Genomic DNA, 13211 nt, shown 5'->3' on the forward strand with positions numbered 1-13211 from the left:
TTGCCCTCTGATATAAAGAAGGCAAAATATAACACTCCATGGCTTTTCACTAACTCATATGCAACTTATTTCTTAACCTATTCTAAGGGAACATAGGCATAGGCACTGTCAGAATAAGTATGGGTGTCAGCAAATAATGTCAGCAGCAAGAGTACCTGATTAGACACCATCAACTGGGCTCACTTTCCCCTCCCTCCTCACAACAGCTATTTGTCCTCACATCTGACACTTGTCCACTCTGAGCCTTGGCTCCCTCCCCCGTCCATTCCTCCTCACTTCCAACCTCTGTCTCAATCATACTGAGTTCTTTCCGTCCCTCTGCTGTGAGACCCAGCCTTTCAGTGAGAGATGCAGATCCATCTCTCACCCACTTCCTCTTTATCTGGCTGACTCTCACACATCCTTGAAGTTTTGACCTAAAAGTTTCTTCTAAAAGAATTACCTCTAGCTCTAGCTATGTCTCATAGGTCCTATGTGTTACATCACCCCCTTTGTCCACTCTCATTCCCTGGACTAAATGATTAACTACCTACAACCTCTGTTTTATCTATTAGACCATCTGCAGGACCTGCTTGTCTCTCCTACATGCACCTCAAATACTGAGGTGACGTACTGAATATACCCCATGAGTAGCTATGGAATGAGATTACATTTTAAAATCTTCCAGATGGAAATGATAATAGCCTGTGTGCTGTTGTACAGTGTGTCTCATTGAGGTGTGAGAGGCCAGAAAGAACCGTCCATATTCATTATAGAAACATTTCCTGAGGAGAGGCCCTGTGTCAATGATCACATGGACTGCTCCAAATGTATCTCATTCTCACTTAAACAAATGAAAAAATGAAACTAAGCCAGGTCAAATGGCCTACTGTACAGCATAAATGGCCAAGTTTGTCTCTGAGACCATTGCTTCAGACTCTACACCGTATTCTTAAATGCTGCCTAAACTGCATTACGAAAGGCTGCACTCTGTGTCAAGATCAAGTTTAGCACTGCCAGGTAAGACTACATGCGTTTCCACATGCACAAAGCCAGCTGTTCCTGAGTGTGTGCTCAACCTTCATGGTGGTCCTATGGAACTTGATGTGCATACCGAAAAGGAGTTAGCTGAGTCTCTCCTGCTCTGTTCTTCCCCCTGCCTTAAAATGGCTTTCCACTTGTCACCGTGGAACATTTATGGGGACTTACAGTATAGAAATCATCAGTAGAGTGGTCTCCAAGTCCATCACGGCATTATCTGCAGACCCCAGAAAACTCATCAGCTCACTGTCTACTACATGCACTCTTTTCCTCCATGGTGAAAGCTTCAGGCTCCTGACACAGATTCTCTCTCTTCAGGTGTAGGTAGACTCCCTGGCATCTCCCTCCTCCAAAAGGGCTACAAGCTACAGCCAGGACAAGTTCCTGTCTCACCAAGGCCAGGACAAACAGAACTTGGTGTTTTCTGTGGGTCTGCCCTACCTAGCCATGTTCTAGGATCTGGGGGTACAAAGTTGAACAGGACATAGTATCACCCATTACAAAGTTCATCAAGACCCCAAACAGGCCAGAAAGCATCAACAATCCAATCAGGTAAGTATTAGAAAAGTAGCTACTGTACTGAGTTTCAGCAGAAAGCCAACTAAGGTTCCAAGCCCTCTATATCCATTGGATCCTTTTATCCTCCCACAGCCCTGTGAAAGAACTGCTGTTACCATGTCTATTTACAAACGAGGAGTCTCATGGTGAGAACATGGTTGATCCATCATGCAAACCCAGGCCTCGAGGCTCCAGAGGCTGAGCTTAATGAAACAGCATGCTTCCATCAAGAAACTGTGAGTGGGGAAGCCCAGGATCACAGAAGATGAAGCCCAACTTTTCCTGGGAATATTTACATAAAGGAAATGACATTCGCCCTGCTTCTTAGAAGAAAGGAGCTTGTCAGGATAACAAGGACAAGGAAACTTCACAGAATGGACACTGTGTACAAACTCTCACAGGGATAAGAAATCTTTCTTCATGAAGGGTTATCCATACAGGCAGACAAGCATCAGACAACCAATGAAAAGCATTACATGTCTGTCATCATATTCCATATGATTTTTGCAGGTCTTTGTAGACAGTGGGCCAGAGGTGCCCTACTCCTGAGAGACAGTAATATGGCAGGAAGTTTCATATTTCAACATAGACTGAAACATCAGGAGCACACGAGATGATGACAAGGAAGGGGTCTGAAAAGACAGACTGGCTAGCTGATTATATATCTTGAATGCCATGTATGGTAAACTGGAGTTAGTCCTGAAGCCAATTTGGAGCTACTGAAAGCATTTTCAAGCCCAGCAGTGACATATTGGTGTTGTGAGTCAGTAGGAAGAGAGAATAGCTAAGCAGGGTTAAATACCAGTCAGAGGAGACTCCTTGAAAGATGATAATGATCAAATAGAGAGAGAAGGGAGTGACGTGGAAGGGAAGAAATAGGGCACTTGGAGGGAGGTAAAAGGTGTAATGAGGAAGAAAAGATCCAAATTGACCTCTGTGTACAAGGTCTGGAAGATTGCACTTGCTCTTGCTGAGACAGGAAAGACATCCGGAGAGGAGCTTGTCTTCATTTTGTTTGACAAGTGAGGTATTCTGGCCACTATAGAAGTGATGAGGTCCAGGCCCTGCAGAGTCGTACAGCAAAGAGGTTCTAGGATTTCCCAGGGAGAAGAGCAGGCTTGGTGAACCTCATGTTGCCCCACCATGGGCCCAACCCTTGGTCACTGTGCCGCCACATAATAAACTGCTCTTCTCAGTTTTGGAGTCTAGGGACTGTGGCTCATTAAGGTTTGGACTGTGTTAGCCCTAAACATCCCATAATTGCATAGCTTGCCTGACTCTCTGTCATTAGCTCTCTGCTTCTCTGGGCTCCACCCTATTGGATTTGCTGACTGACCCCAACATAAAAGAAAATCTAATTAAACAGGGCAGTTCAAACTATGTGGCAGGGGCTCTTGCTACCCCTGCCCAGCCCGACTCCCAGTAGTTCAACTGTCCCCAGGCATGAACTTTGAGCTGCCATCTCATGAGTTCTGTCCTTTGCAAGTACAGACAGTGGATCTTATTACTCATACAAAAGAGGAGAATTGAAAATTGAGGTCAAGACAGATGGACTAGTAATGAGTCACAGTCCCTTCATGGTGGAAAATCACCAAAAAGATACTATAGGATCTCTGGCTAAGGAGCTAGGGGCACCGGGGCCAGCACTGGGGTTTGACTACCTCCATCTCCATGGTGACCTAGGACAGAAACCTGTTAGAAAAATGGTCCCTGGACCTTGCTCATCTAATTGTAACCCCTCTGTATAGTATTTTCACAATAAAAAAATGGCCCCTGGGCCTGGGGAGCAGGGAGAGGAGCCTTCAGAATGCAGCAGATGCCTGCTCCCCAAATTCCCCTGCTTTTTGCCCTCCAAAGGAGACTTTCCTAGTGTTCTAGAGTGAAATGGTCAGCCCCTCGTTCTGGAGTCTGGACTATAAACATGAATTCTGGACTATAAAAAGGAATCCAGGGGTAGCTCCAAACAGCTCCACATACTAGACCACTGGTTGGCTGATATTTTTTTTAAATAGAACTATCCAGGCTGGAAGTGGAATAGGAAAGGAGTAATACAATCTCATTACAATGATTCACAGCATACAACAATGAACTGCTTAAGATATTTCCCCAGAAATGCTCTGAAGTCAGAAGGAATTAATTGCCCACATAGAAAAGGAAAGATTACCAATTATAGAGCTGCTTCTATATTCTTAACTCCCTCTGCCTCAGCTCTCCCAACAGTTTATGGTAGGAGATTGGCCATTTTACAGATGTAGAAACTGAGGCTTAGCACCATTGCATAACTCGTCCAAGATCTCACAGGGAACAACAATAAGAAAGCTAAAACTGATTGAGAGCTTAAGATATTCTGGGTACAGTGTTTAGTCCTCAGTTCAATCTTAATTGTTCAGTGACCCCTCAAAACAGTCCCATGAAGGTAGTTGCAAATGGGTAGGTTAAGTGACTTGAGCAACATCACACAGTGGATAATAAAAACAAAAATCCACGTACTGTGTAATTAAGAGCCTTTTAGTTTACTTCTCTGTCTTGTTTTTATTTTTTGTTTTTTGGAAACATGGTCTCTCTACATAGTCCAGGCTAGCCACAAATTTGCAGTTCTCCTATCTCACCCTCTTGGGTGCTGAGATTACAGGTATGAACCACCAAAATGTCTAGCTCCTGAGTCTTGTTCTTAGTTATTATGCTCATTGTTTGGTCTTCAGCAGTTCAGCGGATAGTCAAACTCTCAGATCAAAGCTGGAGCTATTTCTACTCTGGGGTATACTACTGCTGTTGTGAAGCTTGTGATTGTTTAATTCCATGGTGTGTCTAGTAATTTCTCAAAGCCTTGCCTTTCTCTCTGTCTGAGAGAGAATACATGTGCTGAAACCAGGGCAGAGCTGCAGAACCTAGTCTCATCATCACAGATCACTGATGAATTTGCAGCAAATGTATTCCCAGAGCAGGGAAATGAATGCGACATGTGACCATGACATGAGGGAAGTGACCCCTCTGGGGACTCAGACGAGACTTTCTAGCCCCTTGTTGGCCTTGCTCTGCCTCTGCCCTTGCCTGTTGGATGGTCCCCTTCATTCTTCGAAGCCCACCACTGGACAAAGATGACTATGGTTGACCTTTAAAATGCCAAAGGGAATGCTTCTCTCAGCTCAGCAGAACCAGCCTGGCCTCCAGCTAGTCGTACTAGTTTCTCATTCACAGTTTCTGCTGGTAGTCTGGCATCCAGCATCGTTCCCTGACACCAACTTTACAGTCAAGAGTTTGTAGAAATCTATACCCACTTTGTTTTTCTAATTTATTTTCATCGCAATTCTGGAACATGGATTTCTCTGTTAATTTATTGCTCTTTGCCATCTGCTATGTGAAGTTCACTTTGTAGAAAGCAATGCCATATTGTACCCAAAACACTGAAAGATGGCCTTCAAATTTTAACATGACACTCTAATGGGTCAGGCATTAGGCTGATTGCTGTTTATACAATGGAGGTGCTGAGATATTATTTCCATATAGGAGACACCTTTTATTGACAACTGACAAATTCCTTCTACGTATAGTAGCTCATTCAACAAACATTAACAGAGTAGTAATTTGTTAAAGAAGTAATTATGAGCCCGGCGCCGGTGGCTCACACCTGTAATCCTAGCTACTCAGGAGGCTGAGATCTGAGGATCACGGTTCAAAGCCAGCCTAGGCAAGGAAAGTCCATGAGACTCTTATCTCCAATAAAACCACTAGAAAACTGGAAGTGGCACTGTGGCTCAAGCAGTAGAGCACTGGCCTTGAGCTGAAGAGCTGAGGGATAGTGCCCAAGCCCAGAGTTCAAGCCCCACAACCGACCAAAAAAAAAAAGAAGTAATTATGGCTCACTCTGCTATTCATGGCACTCCTAAGTTACCAATGAGTATGATGGGGACACAGAAACAAGGTATTTTTAACCCACACTAAGGAGACTCAGTAGGCTTCTGAGCCTGATCTTTATAGGATGCCTTTGGGCATCCTATAGAAGAGGACAGTCTCACACAGAAGAAACAACACAAGCACAGGAGTGGAGGCATGGAATCATGAGGGGAAGACACAGTAGCCAGAGTGGGTACAGGTGAAGTTGAAACTGGCCAGGTCAAATCCTGAAGCCTTTTGAAATGCAGGGCTGCATGGACTTATCTACACTGTACTGCATCAAAGCAGAATCCCTCCCCCAGAGCACTTCTGACTGTACCACAGGGTATCCATAAAACCAAAACAGGACACATACTCAGATGGCAGGACTCCCAAATTCATGTATCTACAATATTCTACCAGGTCCAGGACAAATACTAGACTCTTCTGTGCATCTCACAATACAGAATGTGAAGATCTTGTTCTAGTCATTGGGATTGCTTTCTCAGATCCACAGCATTCGAATGGGATAGTTTTGTCCAGCAAAGAGATAAGAACATCCAAAACTCACTCATAGACTCCTAGAATGCTCAAGTTAGAAAGGTAAGTGGGGACTCTGGTTCACCTCCTCTTCCTTAGAGGAAGGAACTAAAATTCAGAGAGGGAGAAGAGTTGACCAAGGATGCATAGCAGGTTGGGCCTTTGATTTCTAATCCTTGCTCCCCATTGTATTATGGTCTCCCACAAGAGACATGATGAAACTACAGACTTCCTTTTTCCCCCCAGTGAACTTAAAAGCAAAGACCAAACATATTTTTGAATTGTTCTTCTTTACAAGGACAAAATGGTTCAACTGTTACTCCTTCAAACAATTAAATGTGGCTCCCATTCAAGATAAATCTTAATCAAAATAAATCCCTAACGTACATTTTCTCTCTAAACAGAAGTTTTCTGTCAGAAGGCATAGGGAAGGGATAGCTTTCTGGAGTTCAAAGACTATCTCAATGAAAGAAGCAAAATCCAAGCTGTTTAATCTTCCTTACTTCCCTGAGACTCCCTAGATTCTGTTCTTCATTCATCAAACATTTGTTAAACATTTATTCATTCAACAGCCACTTATTGAACTCCTAAAATGTGCATTCTAATCACTGCAACACCAGTATGGATCCGATACAAATTCAGTCCTCAGGACAGTAATGATGGAATGGAGAAGATAACACACTGTCTGGGGCCTGGATCAAAAGTAAAGTCTTAGTCCAAATTAAGTCTTGCTTGAATGAATGAGTGAATGAATGAAGTTCTTTGTCTATTACAGATCATTGCTACAGGAGATTCCTGGAGGATGAGTGAGAGAATGAGCCTAGGAAACAGCCCAAAGTAGGAGAACTCTACAAAGCAGGAATAGGGCCTGAAGGATACTATGACAGTTCCATCCCCTTCTCTGGACCTCAGTTTTCCCACTTTAAATGAAGGGATGACACAGATGAGCTCTGAGGAAACGTCCAGCAACAGCATTCCCTGCCCTATGATCCCAGGCCCTAGCGCAGTAGGGAAACTTAAATACAACCTCTCTTCTTAAAAATAGCTATTGAATCATCAGCTGCCTTCTCAAGGTCATACTCAGTTTCTGTGGATTTCTCCTGGGAAATAGGAGAAGGGAAAGAGTATAATTCTAGCTTTGATTGGCCTGCCTTTTGGCTTAAACAACAGAAAAATGGCCAATTATCCCATTGACAATTATAGTCTGAGCATTTCACCACAGACATAGAAAATGACCCAGCAGCAGAAATCCAGCCACAGACCAGGGGTGCACACATGTAAGCCATTATTGACTTGGAGACAGGCTTGCTTGCAATGGCCCCCACTGGCTCAGGGAAGCTGGATGTCTCCCAGACACGCCAGGAAACCCAGGAGGCCTCTCATCATACCTTACCACAGCACCCAGCTCTGGCTCATCTCAGCCTGGTTAAACAGAAACCATGTGACAAAGGGAATAGCTCACAGTGCAAGGTCAGAGATTAAAGTCCCAAACTGTGTACTTGCCACAAATCCAGATCTCCTCAGACCAAGAAAGAAGTGACCGGGCTACAATATGAGTTCTGTGATGGTGGGACCATGTCCAACCAGGTCACCGACATGTCCTCAAGCATACAATATCATTTAAGATGTGTGATCTTTATTCAGTAAATACTTGTACAATACTTTTGTTGAGGCCTAATGAATAAAAGAATAAGTTACTTGTCTGTGTAGTGCCCCCAAGAGTACCACAGAAAGTGGCTTGGCTCTATTCTAGGACAATTCATTTCACTGTCCTAAGACTCAGTTTCCCCTGGAGATGTATACTGCAAAGAACTGCTCTGATCATTCCTCATAACAGAAGGACTTGTCACTCAACTTCTGAAATGCCATTGGATGATAGTCTTCAGATCTCAAGACCTCCAGATATGATCTCAAAGCTATCTTGCCTAGAGCCATGACCTTCTAGGCGCTGCCCACTTGTTAATAGAGAAATGCATTTCACAGCATTTATGTGAATGAAGAACTACTCCGGAGTCTAGCCGTACTCAGAAGCAAAAGGGATCCATAGAGCTGTATTTCAGGTTGAGCTCAAGAAGAAGACAAAATTATTCTTTACTGCTTAGAGTAGAAAGACTCCAGCTAGAGGGTACTTGGATTTCCTTTTTCAACTTATGGACGTTGTGCTCCACTTTGCTTAACTTAACATTTTGCTGCAGTACCAGCCCACTGGTTTCTATAAACTGATTTTAATACCTTCCAATAAGGAATGAAAGTGAGAGTTAAAGCCTATGGATGTTTTTTACCAATGAACAACTCTGAGTGCAAATTTCCCTGTGAAGTCAGCTGAGTTGTGGTTTGGCTAGCATTGCAGTTCAAATTCACCTTCGTCCTAGCTCTACTTACTATCTCTTCCTTCACAACATTGATCCCAAAGAGATTCCCCAATCCTAAACTCTGAACTCCACTTCAAAGGTTGCTTCTCAGAGAACCTGACCTGTGATGCTCTCATTTGCAAAGCAGAGATAATAATATATGTGGGCCACAGAGAAGACTAAGTAAGTACTATGTCTCCAAGTACCCATGCCATAGGAAGTACTTGTGAGTATCAGCCAATCCTATCTTGGGGGCTAGTAAAGGCCAGCCCTCTGGTAATTGTGGAGAGATTGTTTCTTCACAAGAGCAGAAACACGCAAGTAAATGTGAAGATGTCCTAGCTCAATCTGTGGGCAAAAGAAGAAGGAATGGGAAGGAAGGAGACTTGTAGAGATGGCCCTATGTAGACCCTGGCTTCCAACTTACCCCACCACAGAGACAGCTAAATCAAAGGACTGGAACATCAGGATCCTGAGAGAAAAAATTAGGGCCAGGCTGGCAGGTGGGCATAACTCCACAAGCATTAGATTGGTGCCTATACAATGAGCACCATGGATGACCACTGTGGCTAGGCCCCAGCAGTACCACCACCACACTCAGAACCCACAGGAGAGTCAGCACAATGATGGGTGCCCAGAGACAAAGCAGCACGTGAAGATCAGCCAGAAGCATGACAGCCACAGCCCCCTGCAGCCCTATTTGCTCTCTCCAGTTAATCCTTGATCCTCTAGTGTAGTACTTAGACCTGAGCTTAAAAAATTATTATTTTTTTGGGTCCGGTCGTAGGGCCTGAACTCTGGGCCTGAGCGCTGTCCCTCAGCAATTCAGCTCAAGGCTAGTGCTTTACCACTTGAGCCACAGCGCCACTTCCGGCTTTTTTCTTTTTGCTTATGTGGTGCTGAGGAATCGAACCCAGGGCCTCAGGCATGCAAGGCAAGCGCTCTACCACTGAGCCACCTTCCCAGCCCTTAAAAAATTATTTTAAAGGTGATATATAGAGGGGTTGCAGTTACATAACTCAGGTAGTGAGTATATTTCCTTTTGAGCAGTGTTATCCCCTCTCTCATTCTCTCCCTGCTTTTCCCATCCTGACTTCTCTTCCCACGAAGTTGTATAGTTCATTTCCAACATACTGTCTAGTAGGTTTCACTGCTGAATTGGTTCACCCTTTGTCCCACTGTTTCTGTGCTTTTGTTTTTACTACTATTGTAGGTATAGCTTGAGAAAGCAAGAGTTGGACACTGCAAAGCACACTGAGGCCTTTCCTTCCAGAAGGTAATCACTTACACAACCTTATAAATAGTTACCACAGCCACTGTAGTACATAAGATAATCCTGGTGCTCAAATAGAGTAAATAGCTTCAAAGAGCTGGTAAGAAACAGACCTGGAATTTTTTTTTTTTTTTTTTTTTTTGTCGGTCGTGGGGCTTGAACTCTGGGCCTGGGCGCTGTCCCTCAGCTCTTCAGCTCAAGGCGAGCGCTCTACCACTTGAGCTACAGCGCCACTTCTGGTTTTCTGGTGGTTTATTGGAGATAGGAGTCTCACGGTCTCTCCTGCCCGGGCTGGCTTTGAACCGCGATCCTCAGATCTCAGCCTCCTGAGTAGCTAGGATTACAGGCGTGAGCCACCGGCGCCCGGCTCCAGACCTGGAATTTGAAATCAAGTCAGATTCTAAGTCCTAGGTATTTTCAGCCATTTAGGCTCACTTAAAGATTCTAGGAAAAGATTCTTTGTTGTTTTTTCTTGTTTATTTTATTGTTTTTACTGACAAAATCATCTCAGCAGATTTATATGTAGTCAGACTTGAGAATCAGAATCATACCATCTTTCATGAACCATGCCAGTTTAGCACAATCCCTGGCCTATGGGACTTTTATTTCCTACCCTCCGCTCTTCCAGAAGGCTGCACCTAGAATGGTCCTTCATTTAATTTTTTTAATTAAGGGAATCACATACCACTGGTCTAATCTATATGGTCTAAGGATCCCATGTAACTTGCCAGTAGTATTTATTTTATATAATGACATGAACAATGGCATTGCAAATAAAATTTCATTTCAGTTGGACATAACAAAAAGAAGTCAATTCCACCTCATTAATCATTTATGTGTAGACAACAACTGTGGTGTTATTCTCTACCAGAGAAGTTTCTGATACTTGGAACCGAAGAAAAAAGAGCTGCTGTTATAGTCTGATATTATTCAGCATACAATTGAACAACTTAACCCCACTGTATTTATAAGAACATTGTCTGTGTATATGATCTAGAATGCAGATAATGGACAAGTCAATAGGCCTAGATCTTGTATTTCCCCAGTATTCTGATTAGACCTGGTAGTTTCTTTTCTTATGAAAGAATACCTTTTCCTCTCCCAGAAGCCCATTTGATCTGCCAGAACTGGAAGAATGAGACATGTTATGTCTCATCTATTATGGACTGCAACTTTCATGGTCAGCCAGAAACCCTTGGAAGTTCTCCTTTCCAAGATATTTGCAAGGCAAGATGAATTAAGCATCCTATCCTGCCTTTAAAGAACTATCATTTGAAATCCAGGTGCCTGCTCATGCTTGTAATTCTAGTTACTCAGGGAGGCTGAGATTGGGAAGATCACAGTTCCAGGCTAGCCTAGCCAAAAAGTTCATCCATCTCAACCAATAAAAATCTGAGTGAGTTGTCACACACCTGTCATCCCATCTATTTAAGCTGTATAAATAAGAGGATAATAAGCAAAATGTGTCCAGGGAAAAAGTTTGAAGCTATTTGTGGCTCAAGTGCTTGAATACTTGCCTAGTAAATGGAAGATCCTGAGTTAAAAATCCCCGAACTGCCCCCCAAAATCATCTTTTAATTACTTAATATCATTTTCATGCAGTTTAGTTTGTTTTTACCTGTAAAAATAACTCTGAGGGTTTTGGAAGTTGAAGAGAAAAATGATCAGGAGTTCCCAGGAGTGCCTAGAATTCTATCAGGATCTGATCTTCACCCACACGCTCTACTCAGAGTTCCCACCTCTCATCTAAAGAATGGGTTCGCAATGAGCAGTTCCTATGTGTTGGCAAGTGTTTTGTACATACCATTTGATATTCTTATTACCATCAACAATGTAAGTTTGAATCATTCCTACTTCACACAAAAAGAAATTGAAACCCCAATTACACCGAATAAATAGCAGAGCCAAGAATCAAACTGACACAGGTTGGACTCCTAACCACTGTTCTAAAATGGTTCTCCATGCCTAGAACATACTGAGATCTGAACAGCCCCAGACCCATTGCCAGAGCAATTGCCCATCTGGCTACCTGAGCAGAGTAAGTTCTCTGAGGTCACCTACATGAAACAATCCTGTCATGCAGCACTCACTAGACAAAGTTCACTTTGCCTATGTAACTTCATAGAAGCCTTCTGTAGCAGGTATCACCTTTAGCCCTATCCTAGACATGAGAACGGGAATTCAGGAACTTGCAACCAGCCACAGACATGAGACATGAGGGCATGAAACTCAGGAATTTGCCCCAGCCACACAACTAGAAGTAGAATGTTTGAACGCCAGGCAGTCATAGGTCCAAAGCTAACCACTCTTGCTCCTCTCAGGAAAGGCCACCACCAGCTAGGCAAAGGCAAGCTCTATCTGAGTACACACATCATCTCTGAGTTTACTTTAGATAAAATATGTTCCAAGATGATGGGTCCCATGTCATCCCTTATTCTCAGCTTCTGACTGCACAGGAAATCTTTCACGTTTCTAACAGCTAAGTCCTTCAGGACATTTAGTAGCATATGTCTCATTCTCAAACCTCTCTCTAATCATAGCTTTGTGGGAAATACGGTACTATCATATAGTTTGAGCCCCCTTTTCAGTAAATGTTTAGCAAATATTTTTTTCTGAATCTAAATGCAAACCAACGCACACTAAAAAATAAAAATAAAATAAAGACAAAGCTCAGTTCATCACTCACATTTGTAATCCTAGCTACTCAGAAGGCAGAGATTGGGAGGATCACAATTCCAGGCCAACCCTGGCAATAAAAAGATGGGTATAATGCATGCATTTGTCATCTCAGATACATGAGAATCTTAAATAGGAGGATTAGGGTCCAGACCAGCCTAGGCATAAAAACAAGACCCTGTTTAAAAAATAATTATCTAAAGGGACTAGAAGTGTGGCTCTAGTGGTAGAAAACCTACCTAGCAAATACAAGGCCTTGAGTTCATATCCTAACACCATGCACGAGCATGCGCGTGCGCACGCACACGCACATACACACACACACACACACACACACACACAAACACGTAGGGAAATGAATAAAGTTTATAGGTCAACTGTTAGGAACAAAATAAAGGTAAAATAGCAATGATGTAGGTAATGGATAAAACAAAACAACAATCTTACGAAGGTTACTTAGAAGACAACATTTCAAAACAGCCCCATCGAAATGACTCAGCCAAAATGGAGAAAACAGCTGAGCAGAAGCACTGAGCATTCATATTGCATAGCTCTTCTGAGGACTAAACCAGCTAAGAGTGACCAGATGTTTAGGTTGCCCGTGACAGTGGAGCTCCCAGAAGGGCACAGAACTTTCGTTTCAAATCACAACAGTTCCAGACAAACCCAAGGAGTTGGCCAACACGGATCTGGCACCCTGGACTTCCACCTCTTGTTCTGGTCTGGCCTCTAGGACTCACTGGGTCAGATCTGCACTTGGCTCTCCATGTGAACCTTTGGCTGTATGAAGGCATCTCTGGTAGCCCCAAGTCTCCCTCTTCTTTGAAACAAAACATTTCCAATCCTTTCTCTTCACCTCCTCTGGGCTTTGACTTCTGTTTACTATAAGCACTTCCTTCCTTCCCATTGCCCACTCTGTC

At 43.3% G+C, this 13211-nt stretch overlaps 1 protein-coding gene across 1 annotated transcript in view; it reads right to left on the reverse strand.

Annotated features, from left to right (window-relative positions):
• Positions 1 to 13211, reverse strand: part of Insc (inscuteable homolog (Drosophila)) — a 112211-nt gene that overhangs the window by 74934 nt on the left and 24066 nt on the right. The gene's annotated exons all lie outside the window — the stretch shown is intronic.

This window comes from Dipodomys ordii, unplaced genomic scaffold (genome assembly GCF_000151885.1).
Source record: "Dipodomys ordii isolate 6190 unplaced genomic scaffold, Dord_2.0 Scaffold183, whole genome shotgun sequence".
NCBI lineage: Eukaryota > Metazoa > Chordata > Mammalia > Rodentia > Heteromyidae > Dipodomys > Dipodomys ordii.